Genomic DNA, 14,200 nt, shown 5'->3' with positions numbered 1-14,200 from the left:
CCATATCGATCGGATAATTTCAGGAGTGTTTGCCATATAATGATTATAATTACAAGACACGGGTATATAAACAACCAATGTTCCTTTATATACGGGTCCATACATTTCTGACTTTGATCAAAATATTTTTTAGCAATTCGTAGATATATAGATATTTACATATAAAACATATAATAAGAACGGTGTGTATCAAATTTGTAATCGGAGATTTGAACGAATTCTTTTGATGTAATGCGATTTGATCGTTTTCCGCGAAAAACAATTATTTTCAGATAATACTACATCCAGTTTGAAGGTGTTAGTTTTCACCAGATCCACCTCTACAGCATTTTTTAAACAATTTGATCAAACAAAATATAATTCCATTTAATATTTTCCTTTTACAATATCTTCTTTTTTATAGCTTATTGAATTTTGTGTGCATTTGAAGATGGTAGATATTAGAAAACATGTTTATCTTGGCAACTGGTAAAAGTAATATTTGCCTCAATATATAAGGGCACATCAATTTGAACTTTTGTTCTTCGGAAGTTTAACGTCCTACTCCAACTGGGCTAATGAACATGTGCATACGCCACGCAGTGTGCTATGAGGGAAATTTTGCACAGACAGCTGCACTACGTCCTATTCTTATTTCGAATTCCAACTGTCAAGGGTTCTTTTACGTGCACGTCAATGTGTACTTGGTTTTTCGTCGCATCCGAACGACTATACGTTGTCCCTCCTTGCCAGGGGGAACTTCCTAGGTCAACGCAGGGATCGAACACGGGACCCCCCGGTTAGCGAGCCAAGGTCCTACCCACTGAGCCACCGTGGCTCCCTGGTTCTTCAGGAACACCTATTCAACCATCCTATTTCTTGGGTTAAAAAAGCTAATGTAAAATAAGTACTTCGTTGCACTTGTGGTTCCAAATAAATTTTAAGGAAACCATTGTTCACGAAACTCGAGTGACTATTTATTTATCACAAGTTCCGAAGAACTAAAAATTAATTTAGTTTGGCCTAACCATGGTGACAGTGTTGTCTACGTGCGCTACAAGAAGCAGTGTTGTGTAATATTAGAAACATTAATCAAACTTTATGTTCCTTTAAAATACAATATCGTAAAACTTACGAGGCGGATTAATAGCAGCCCTGTCGCTTAAACTCAACCATATTTTCAAGCTAGAGACGGGTCAATAAGTATGACCTTAAGGACACGGTTTGTCTTGTGGCTGGTCTAAATTGTTTACTCGCTATTCACACAACATCAAACATTGGTCGGAAGAACAACTTTTAACGTAACCACTTCATTCATGAAGAATATTTACCCTCCCCGCCCTCAATCTTGGCTCTTTATATGATACAATCGAACAGCGGCCACAAAGAGATTAGGTCTAAAGTTTACCGAGCTTTACGCAGTTCCTTTTACAAAGCCCTCGTGTATTGTTTCTTTGGTGAGTGGACTAACATATAGGATAAACGCTGCATTGTTATCGTCCTTCCCCAATGCTCATGCTTAAGGCTGGGATGCATGCACTCTCACGTATGTTTTCCCATCTTCAACAAAAGGTGAATAAAAATACCGCTGAAATAATTACAGTAGAAATCTGAGTGAATAAACAGTGGATCCGCGTCCAATATAAAAACAATCAGAATGTTTCTTTGTTCCCGAATTTATTGATATATTTAAGCCTTAAGCCATTTCCGTCTAGATTATTTTTTTACAAGGGAATTTTTTTTGGACTTTGCCCATTTGTGTATCAATAATGAACCCTGAAATAGACGCTTACACTATTGTAATGGGATTTGATTGATTTCAGTGTTAGCATATAAGCAAACTGTCCATAACTTCTTCATTGTTGTCTTTTTATCCTTCCACCAATGAAGGTACTATAGATAGTAGTCGCCCTCTTTTCAGTCAATCAGCTTTATGTACTGTCTATCTAATTTCAACTAGATCTTATACGGGGTGCATAACAGTAGGACGTTAAACCCCAGGGGGGGGGGGGGCGCTGTGTACCTAAGATTAGGACACTGGACAACCAAAATATTGTAGCACTATCGTCGTTGCGACATTGTTTTTAAATTTATAGACAAGGAATAGAGAAATAAGATGACTTTATATTTCATTAATTAATATATTTGACAAATTAATAGTTTCACACATATTCACATATATATTACATGTATATATAGTGTGTACTAAATCAACTTAGTCTGTAATTGACAGTTTGACACATAAAAAGAGCTATTTAGCCAAAACAGGTGTCAATAATTTACCACCAGATTACATGTGAGTGGAATTATTCTAATTTGACATAAAGTAACCAATCATATCGTTAATTGCACAGGTTCAGGGCCATGAACAGGCTTTCTGTGCGTGATATGCAGGAATCTTATAAAAGAAATCATAGTAAAGTTTTAAGTTAGACTTCCATTAGATTCCAGAGAGGTTATATCTGAGTTCCTAGACAGTCGGGAGGCTGGCTAGGGTGGAGAAATGGTTTTAGCTAGTATTGTTATATATTATGCTTGTATCCATATATGTATTCGGCTATGCTATATAAAATGTAGAAGCGACCTGCTCCATTGTTATTCCTGGTAAGACAAACGTCTTAAGGAAAACCAGTAAGAAGTAAATACACAACGTGAAGCAGAAGTAAAGACAGCTAGAGACAAATTCTAGATGATCACAAGGCTACAGAAATATGTAGTAGGAAAAGATGCATGGGTCGTATGTAAGATGTGGCGAGCGGTTTTTGGAATTCCCACTCTCCATGTCAGACAAAAGACCTATGACGCTACAATATTCCGGGTTCGAATATCGGGCTGGATCGATGGGTCATAAATTGGCCACTGAACGTGATACAACTACTACCGGAAACAGTTAATGGAATAATGGGTCGACCTAGTAGGTGAAGAATGCCCTTACCAGTTTTAAGACCCAGCCCGCTAATGAGTGTAGTACCCAAAACAAGTTATTTATGTTTTCTAGAACATCTGGAAAGTTCACATAGCTAACCTCATTGATTTAGGTCAAAATATGTTATTTTAATTTCATGTGTGATGGAAAGTCAGTTTTGTTCACGCGTTTTAATTTCGTTTTTGGATTAAAGGAGCTAAATCTCTATTCATTGGAACCTAAAATGGACGAAAATGGGCCGAAAGCACATATTAATGTAATATTAGTGTATATAAACTTTTTAAAACATTTATTGTAATTTCTAATCAATCGAAATAAGCGAGCAGTCCAAATTGAATGGCAGTCGCGTGCGTCTGGTTACTTCAGTCTACATAGGAATTAAGATTGATAAACCACTTACGCACTGAAGTTTAGCATTATTTATCAAGGCGCCTCATTATAAATAACACTCGAGAGAACAGGGTACACGCCGGCGTGCACTGGTTTTAAAATTGGTCATTGTGTCTTAAATATTTGATATCAGGAGCCCATATTTTCACGGTAAGATAACAACATCACTGTTGGTTGGAATGGATCAATAATGAAAGTTCATCGGAATTTTCCAGCGTGGTTCCCCCTTGTCAGTGATGCAGGACAGAGGCCCTGATAAGGGACAACGTATAGTCGTCCGGATGGGGCGAAACACCGAAGTCTCGGGTGCACATTGGCGTGCACGTAAAAGATCCCTTGGCAGTTGTAATTTGATATAAGAGTAGGCCGTAGTACCGCTGTCCGGGCAAAATTTTCCCCATAGCACACTGTATGGCTTATGCCCGTCTTCATTAGCCCAGTCGGAGTAGAATAGTAGGGCGTTAAACCCCATTTCATTTGTAATACCGCAGACTCTTGATATCATTTGGTTAGAGCTTTACGCCCTTTAAACTGTCGACATTGGAACAATCAATCTATCTGTGGACCCAAAACATAATCAGCACATTAAACTTAATTAAATCCACACTTTTGCCCAAATCAAAGTGGTCAAGTCATTTGAAGTTTATGTTTGTAATGCACATAGCCTTGTCATTGTCGAAATGAAACAAAAACTTGATGCCAAAAAATGTACGGCTGGACTTTGTCACCTATTCGTACACAGTTAGTTGAAAGAAAACTAAAGAACTACACAGCGATTAATATACTGGTGAAATGTATGGAACGGCTTCTCGTTAAAGAACTTCGCAAACCTTTCACACGAAATCGACAAATACAACTTAAATGGTTCGCATCCATGTCGGCTCGGCTACTACAATCTTACACGTTCACAGATAGACTTGTGGATTTACAACCTCTCAATAGGCGACGATGAAAGAAAATCTTGCGAGCCTTCCAAAATGACTCGACTCGACGGTGAACGCGCTTCGCATAGCTGAAGAGCAAAATAAACGGGTGGAATCGAGTTAAACAAACTTAAGAGACGACAACAGGACAGAAGACATACCATAAATAAGTAGGACTTGGATCGTTACATCTTAGATCTTCTGTCAATTCGGATGATCCAAATACTTTACCGAGACTACACTAATGACAAACTTTAGATGTCCACTCAACAGTCTATTAGACGCATGATATCAAAGTACTGTGTGTGCATAACTTTAAATTTGGTGAATGGATGTTTTTCCTGGGTGTATTTATTTTTGAAATTTCGCCCCTTTATCGCATTTACGAACTTTGAGTTTAATTGTCATTTACATTCACCGGTAGTATATTTTAGTCAAACATACATTAATAAAAATTATATTTAATGAAACTAATGAAAACCTAGTTCCCGTGTACACGTTGGGATGTACGTTAAAAGAAACCTTGACAGCTGGAATTCAAAATAAGAGTACACCGGTGCGTTGCGTGGGTTGGCAAATTCCCGCCCCCTCATCCTAATAGTACAATGCATAGCGTATGCCCGCCTTCATCAAACCAGTCGGGGCTTCGACTGATAGCTAAATATATATTATATGATTGAACTGCGAACAATATTAAGAGCAAGATCGCACAAATGCCCGACAGCCTCGCACAATGCTTCATTGCATTTCTATTTAATGTCGGGTGAAGTGAACCACTTTCGTCCCATTTATTACACCGCGGATCTTGTTATATATAAGACACCAAGCATGCTTAAAGAAGCTATGTCTCTAAACTCAATATCATCCAAAGTCTTTGATATTGAAAACACGAATACTTTGTCCTATTTAAATCAACATTGATGTTGTGGTCTTACCTGAAAAAGATGGGCTTCTGATATCCAATATTTAAGACAAAATAAACATTTTACCATTAGTACAATAATCGTGTACCATAATGTGTTTCAACGCCATTTTTAACAAAATGAAATGGGGTTTAACGTCCTACGGTTCTGCTCCTATACTGGGCTAACAAAGAATCAAAGAACGAGGCTAAACATATTCCACAAGCCATGTCAAACGGTGACGTCATATTCATATCTGGAGAGCATGCGCAATAAATACTATCGGTGTAGACTGGAATAACCAGATGCTAGAGATGGCCATTCGATTGAGACTTCTGGCGTATTTCGCCGAACATAACTGATTTGAAATTAGAGTAAAAAATGTATATAAATTAGTTTATATACATTCACATTATGCTATGCATTGTGACCCATTTGTGTCAATTTCTAGGCCCCAAATATTAGCGATTTCGCTCCTTTAAGTAATAATTTTTTTTATCGTCTTAATCAATGTGGTATGGATTAACTAAAAGCTTCCAGGTTCATGGATAAAATACTTACACGATAAAATAAATCCTGGGAATAATGAAACTACATATTTGCTTTTGAGAAACTTAGTAATTTTACCTTCTACTTCATGATTTACGACAAGACATTTAGTTATTTTCAATTCCACGCATAACCGACCAGCCAGAAAAAGGTTATACCTTATTAGTTCTAGTGAGCGACAATTCTTTGTTCTGAGCAATTATTGCCGTGGCCCCCAGACGATTCCTGTGCTGTATAAAACCCATCCAGGTGGAAGATGTCCCCCAGCCTCTAGAGACCCTGTCATAATCATACTATATTATTACTTTTCTGTAGTATAGAGTTTACGTAAGGATAAGAGGGTCTCGTTTTACATGACACCATTGTAAGATCACCGGCAATAAAAGTTGTTCTGTTAGTTTAAAGACGGTGTATAGAATATGATACATATTAGATCAGTGTAAAACAAGCACTTCATAGCGATTTAGTCATGCATGTGGTCACGGCATCTTTTTACATAACATATTCTAGATAAGACGCCATCAGTTTAACATAGTTTTTATCAGTTAAACGTTCAGCTAGTTGTATGTAAAACATTGCCATGGAATAAACTCTCTATTGGTATATGATATTGACGCTTACACAACACCTGTTTATCGAGCTGCAGTTGAGTTTCGGACAAAATACATGCAAGATACTAATACAACCATATGCTTATTAATCTGGGGATGTAGTTTGGCGGGAAGGGGGGGGGGGGTGTAGGTTGGGGGGGGGGGGGGGTCTGGGGGTACTACTGTCATAAGAAATGTCTAAGATATTTTGTGGAAAATTAGCCATTCGAGCTGAAATATGCGAAATTCGGGCAAAAACCACAGATAAAATCTGGCAATATTTATACACCCTCTCCAACATAAAGGGACCCTGTACGTCTATGAATAAACGTTACTATGTGCACTCCTCAATGAAAAAGGATATCAAGTGTTCTAGAAAGAGTAAGCTACATGGCAATCGGTGCATTGGCGGTTTAAATATGTCAACAGTACAGCGTTCATAAAACGGAGTGAATCAAAGCGCGCTTGATTAGTTTTTAACTCAATTTTTGTGCACTGAAATATATTTCATTAAAACAAGCATTCATTTCATTACAGCATTTACTTGTAAAGGACGTTGTTGATTAAACGTACGTGTATTTAATAGACTATATTAAACAACCCTTAGATCTTTTGTTTAATAGCCTATAGATTATAGCTGATAAAGTATGTGGAAGACACGACAACGTAATTAGAGGGAACAGCAATTTTTTTTTCGTTCCGTCTCCATTCTAATCAAGACTAGCTGCTCATTATCTCTTCAGAACGTTATAAGCTAAAATCATATTCATTCCATGAGGTTTTTCAAAAACCATTTATCAGAATGCATCATTAGTATCTATCATTAACTGTGTATTTTGAGGCGTAGTTCTAATTATAAGTAATTATAACTAACAGTTGTCAGAAATTAAAGAGCCATGTAATTTCTTTTACTAGACGTGAGTTGACTTCTATAACGTATGCTTATTCTTCAAAACACCTTTTTAAACTAAGCATGGGTTAGAAAAGCTTAAACTGCCAAGATAATTATTCAAATCGGACAAGGCAGAAGAAAGTGTTGGTGGATGTTTTAAACTCCCTTTATCATTCGAACCCTAAGCCTATAACTCCTTTCTTTAAAATTCTGGGCTTACATGGGTTTGTTCCCTGTTGGACTCGTGGTTAGATTCGCATACTGTGCTTTCTACGGAGTGTTGGTGTCACATTCCACCTAACCATAAAACTTCATTTATCCATACACTTGGTTTACAATGACCAAGTAGGCCATATTTGACCGGGATGGTACGAATTTACCGGTGAACGGAATTTGGTACACTAACACTGTAAAAGTTTTAAGTGCATTATAAATCATTAAGGGGGTGGATGGCTGAATGGTTAGCGTGTGCGCGCTGTATCATAAAGTCTGTCATTGAGTCAACTTGCGTGGTTTTGATTCCCAGGTTGTACGTGACAAGGAGTAGGGTCGCCTGTCCAACCTCGTGGGGTTTCTCCGGGTCCTCCGGTTTCCTCCCACATTATTGAAATAAAATTAAACCATATGTTAGAGTCGAAATGACCTAGTTTGTGTCGATCTGACGTTAACACCCCCTCTCTCTCTCTCTCTCTCTCTCTCTCTGCCTCTCTCTCTCTCTCTGTCTCTCTCTAAATCATTAAACCGTACATTGGGTAGGGTTAAAATTAGTGCTGGGCTTTTGGAGTAAATATTCCTGATGTAATATTATAACACCTGTGTAACTCTAAATAAACAATTGACCTTAAATAAGGAAGGAGGGAGATATTTATAGGTTCAATTTCTTTCAAACTGTGGATAAAATTGTAATATAGAAACACACAAAAAAACACTTTTTTTTAAAAAGTAAATAACACTTAAAAATGTTAACAATAGAAATAGTTTTACTTTCTTATTGTGACCCATGTTAGAAAATATTTAAAATTTGGCTGGGATAAAAACTGCGACAAGAATGTGGTTGAAAAGAACAATGTCTCAGCAGCAATTTAAAAATATGCTATGTGTTAGTCTCAAACTGACAAGACGGTATATCCCTTTCCATTATATTGAGGGGCCACGGTGGCTCCGTACTAAGGCGCTGTCTCACAAACCAGCAAGGATTTTTCGTTCACGATAACATTCCATTCCTAAATTTGGAAGATTGACTAAGCGCAGGCGTGAGTTTCATAATGGCGGATCAATTCAAACGGATCTTGATTGTGTTTTGGATCGGTAAATTCTACATGAAAATAGTGTTGGATTATTATAAATTTGTGTAATGTGGCAAGAACAAAAAAGAGCCACGGTGAAAAATAGCCTTAGAACCGAGGTGAGGGAAAAGCCTTATTTTTATATTAGTTGTGTATAGGATCAGCCAGTAGCGGATAGAGGACCGATCCGATAAGAATCCGTTACCAAAGCAGCTACTAACCGGAGTAACTAGTGCAATTTTGCGAGGAAAGACAGAAAGTGCAGAAGAGAAGTTAGTGACAATTAGTGTATCGAGTGATCCCCACCTTTCCTATCAACAAACAGTTGTAGGTGATGATAGTCAGCAATAACTGTAGTAGCGAACGGTGTAGCGGATTTTTATCTCCCTACATAACACACAAATATACCACATGCCTCTACTCAACACCAATCTTCCAAACATATGGTGGAAATGATGAAAAGCGTGGCTACCTTCAAACAGTGATAAATGATACATTCATCAAAATCCGCATTGTCGTAGACAATGTGCCGAAACTCGTTTCCATCCTCCTTGATTTGATGATTTATCGATGTACGACACTACCTCGCGAGAATGTTAGCTATATTTTTTTCCTTGATGAACTGACTGTTATTGGCATGTATGAGTTATATCCACATTTTACAGAAGAGGCATAACTACAACGGACGATTTCATTTGTACATTAGTTTCTTTGACAGAACGGAAAAACACAACACGCTATAAAAATGTACAACCATACATCTTCATAAATTATACATACACGCATATACAACCTCCGTAAATAACCCGATTGCCGCCATTATGATGGTGATAGCGATATGAAGAATATAAAGATGGCTTCTTTTTTAACAATGCCCCGGTTTAATAATAACAATTGATGCGGTTTAACTGTAAATCAAAAAGGATATAGACTGTTATTTAGTTGGACAGCTGACATATGAAGAAGAGAGCATGGCGTGCAGTTTCCTTTAAAACTCGTGTCTTTATCTGTAACCTGCGTTCATTTCATCTACATAAAGAGACTCTTTTCGTTTGTTTTTATCGCCCTATTCTTATCATTTGCGGTAATTGTATTCAAATGTTCACGTACTTTTCTCTTTTTCTTCTCGCTTAACAATAGCTAAGGTGGGTATAGTGAGAAAATACGAATTTAACCCCCTCTCTTTCAATGTACGGATAACAGTCAATCTCCAATCTGCACACAAGAAAAGTGTGAAATTCAACAAGGCCGGGTGATCGCTTTAACGCACCATAGAATTATTTATTATCAAGACGAGTTTTTAATTGATTTGTATTCATTGAGGAAAGCGAAACTAAATACGTGTTGATGTATACTTTTAAAAGGTATATGTCATTATTTAGTTTCGTATCCGTTTCATCTCGTATCTATTGAAGTATACATAATAACTCAACTCGTTAACGTCTGCTCGTTTTGTAAACATATACAAAAAACCTGTCCTACAAATTTTCACTCTCTTGTTCTTGCTTCTTAAATAGAGCGATTACCTAAAACAGACGTCTGCTAATCTCATTCCTGGCAAAACATCTGAATACTATAAAATAACCATAAAAGTATTTTATTGCTCCTGTTTCAACAGAGAATATTTGAAATCGTTTTTCATTGCGGAAAAGGGTACGGTGGAACGATTAAGACTTTCATTTTTTGCCAGGAAAAATTGGCAGTGCCGCTTTGAAATGACATTTTTTAGTATCGACATTAAACAGGAGACGTATAAACAAATACAAACTGTGTGAAATGGATACTCGTTGAGTACGGTACTTAAAATAAAATGAAATATACATGTATATATTCCATCATAAAACATCATAAAAACTGAAATAATGTCATCGTTTCTCTAACATTGCTATTAAAATAAAGTAAACATCAAAGCCATGAAAATAAGAAAAAGGCTTAATGAAGACTGTGAGGATTACAAGAAATCGTTTTAACGATTTTGATGTTAAGAGGCGACAAAAAAATACGACTTTAACGACCTAACGCAAATGGATTTTTTTTTATTTTTGTTAGTAAAACTGTCACAATTTGAGACATAAGAAGTGTCTCACAGATATCAACCGTAATCATGGTTACAATGCAGGATTAAGGAATCCCGGTTAATTTCGTTACTAACAAGGCAGAGGTTTATTACAATTATTAGCTTACTCGTAGGTGTCTTTAGCATTGTGTGTGTGTGTTTGTTTGTTTGTTTCTTTCGGGGGGGGGAGGTATTTTTTTGTTCTGGGTGTGGGGGTGAGGATGGGGATGAGGACCCTAATCCTTGTCACGTATTGAACCCACGACTCCTGAATCGATGACGGGTTTTATTATTTACATCGTATACAATAAACCACTCATCCACCCCAAGGATTTTCAAACCATGATGAGTCGTCGCATACTTTAGATGATAAACGTTGATACGGGTGCGGCTAAATTTCCAAATCAACCTTATTTTTGTCCTTTGCTAAAATTGCTTAGAGGGGTTACGGATCTCGAAATAAGGGTTGAATTTTCTCTATTCTGTAAACTGGTAAAACGCAGCTATCGTTCCACCAATTCGTATACGTAACATACAGAGAGGAAGCTGGTGTTCAACTACACTAGAAAATTGAACAGGCCATTTTTTTGTTTTGCACGGGACTATGATAAACGTACCTCATAACCAATATTCTGGAATGAACACTTTAAATATTACATCACACATACAGATGAAAATAGTCGATAGATCACTATTGATACCCTGGGATATCACTTTTAACATCTAAAGCTTGATAATGGAAACCGAACTACGTGACTCATTGTTTTTGTTAAAGTATTGTATCATTCAATGTGTGTTTTATAAAATATTAAATGGTAAGATGGAACTGTTTAATAAATAAATTAACTAAAAGTCCTCTAATAGACCTGAAGTAGTATGTCCTTAAACGTGTTAATGTTCAAATCTTCATTGATTTTTTGTTATAAATAAAAGCCGAGTAGTTTATAAACTATTTATTGTTACTATGACATGTTTTAAATTTCGTTATTTGGAACATTTTGTCTCACTGGGGAACGATTAGGAGCATAATGAGGTTGTTAACAATATTAAAACAATCTCGACTTATGTCAAATTACACCATATTCAATAAATAATGATATATTTAGCACAAAGATTTGTAGTTTTATTTAGTTATTGCAGCAAGGAAGTCAAATAATGTGACAAACGAGTCAGTATGTCTAATGGCTTAAGGTAATATACATGTTCAACATCTAATAATGCAATTCTCCATGGAAATGATTCCTAGTACTGATATGTTAAAAACTGATCTATTATTAGATAACTACTTTCCACGTGTCGGTAGGGAATCTTAGACAGATATATTATGACGGTCATCTTTCTCTTTGTTTGTTCGGGGTCCCATGGCTTGGCTACATTTGTGCTTTGTCCGAAGGGGCAGTTTGGGGTATACTGGCAGCACGATTCAAGAAATGACAAAGGTGCTGTACTACCTCTTCCGGTTTGGGGGTTATGTTACTTCCGGTTTAACAAAACTCCCATTAGGAAATGTCACATTGCTTTACCCGTGCAACGAATAATACTGAAGCACGTCTGATAATCAGTCTTCGGTTTTCTGGGCTACACAGCACAATAATGTTGCCTTCCAGTGTTCATTGTCTAACGAATAACGCTGAACAATAAACCCCGAGTTAAATTAGGTGGTATTATGCAAATTTTGTTTACCAAATCTAAATTGGTTTGAGAAAAGGGGTAAAATCAAAATTCATATGAAATCAAATAGACGTCATTCTGTTGAAATGAAATGAAATGGGGTTTAACGTCCTACTGTTTTGCTCCGAACTGGGCGAATGAAGACGGGTCATTCTGTTGAACATACGTTTTACTTCTTGGCAACTAACTGTGCTAATATTATTGTGTTGGTGTTTTTTAAATAACTTTATAACCATGGTGACAATATTCTTTTGAACTTTTATCAGTTATTTGAATTCCAAACCATCGCTCTATTATCTATCATTAGTTGTGGATGACTAGCACAGGGCATGTACATAGCATCAAGTATCAAGCTTTATCACGTGAAACATACTGATAATCACTTCAAAATAAATCTTAAATAATAAACCCCAGGAAAATATCACAAAATGACATTATCCACATGGTGTAGGTTAGGATATTCTTGAAGACAAAAACTGAATGTGATTATCACAGTTGCAATGCACTAAGTTACAAATTGCTGAACAAGGTGATTTAGGTAAGTATTGCACAAAAATAAACACACGCTGTTACTTGTTAAAAATTGTGTGTGTTAAGATGCGATGGGCAAAGAAAATTGTATATAATATATTTTGCGGACTGTACAGAATGACTGATGTTTACGTATCAAAATCTGTTGACAAGAGGAACTGCTTTGTGACCTAATAAGTGGCATATATCTGAACGGTATCCGGTCCAGTATTTATAGTAATTTCCATCCTATCCTAAACGTAATCAAATAATAAACGAGTTCCTTTGTCCTTACCAAGTGACGGTTTTCCGCCACTTTCCCGGTTGCTAAATTAGCATCTTTTGTGCACACAGTGTCGGTCTTTGTTTTTAAATGAGTTTATATAAATAATAATATAATTGTGTCAGTAATATGTTATAAACGTTGACGTATATTCCCCACCTTATAAACAATCTATGTCAATCACGGTGTCAGAATATATGGTACTCATTTAAAGTGACATTTCGTGAATATTAAAAAAAATAAAATGAATGAAATGGGATTCAACGCCCCACTTTCTCGCCCCAACCGAGCTAATGAAAACGGGCTTACGCAGTAAGGTGTGTGCTATGATAGGAATTTTGTCCTGATGATGGTATTTTTGCCTTCTCTTTGTCGGATTTCAACTGTCAATTGTTCTTCTCGATTTTTCGCCCCATCCAAAAGAATATAGCAGTGGAGACATTAAGTTCATTGGTTTGTTCATTGATGTTCATAACAGTGTTTTGTCTTGTGGATTCGAAGTCCATACTATTGCTCTGTTTAGGTTATTTATAATAGGTGTCGTACGGATGTCAGGAAAGTATTTTTTCAGAGCATCTAATGTCACTTCTATAACTTCTATTGTTGGTACTATACTATCACTGATTTATGATTTACATTATTTATATAATAGAGTTTTACTAAATCGATAATGTATTTTTCTTAAATTACTAGCATGGTCACTTTAAATATAATGATGATATTATTATTCATATATTCTATATAATGAAGATTTTTGATGTATATCAGTGTTATAATGATGTTATTTAATATACATAATGTATAATATATATTCTAATGGGTGAGGCTGCTGAGTTTAAAGAAGAAATGAAATAAAATAAAATGGGGTTTAACGCATTACATTGTCTATTTATAGGAATTCAATGGTGTATAAAGTCTTGTGAACATTTTGAGACCAACATGGTTAATTCCTATGATTTACAGCGCAGTAACAGTGGGAGATATTCCCCGGACAACGCGATATCCTACCGTTCTTCGAATTCGCACTGCAAAGGGTTACCTTACATCCACTTTCCTTGCCTGTCCTACAGGAGATACCTCTGACTAATCGAACTCAGGCTCGACAAAATACGAATGGTCGTCTCGGAGCACCCCTGTATTTTAAAAACGTTGTACATAGATTATAAACATAAGTTGTATTCTACTTTAACAAACAAACGATGGCTCCTTTAGTATGGTTCACTGACAAGGGCTCGGGTTCGAC

Source organism: Patella vulgata, chromosome 2 (assembly GCF_932274485.2).
Source record: "Patella vulgata chromosome 2, xgPatVulg1.2, whole genome shotgun sequence".
Classification (NCBI taxonomy): Eukaryota; Metazoa; Mollusca; class Gastropoda; family Patellidae; genus Patella; species Patella vulgata.
Note: the sequence above shows the minus strand (reverse complement) of the source record.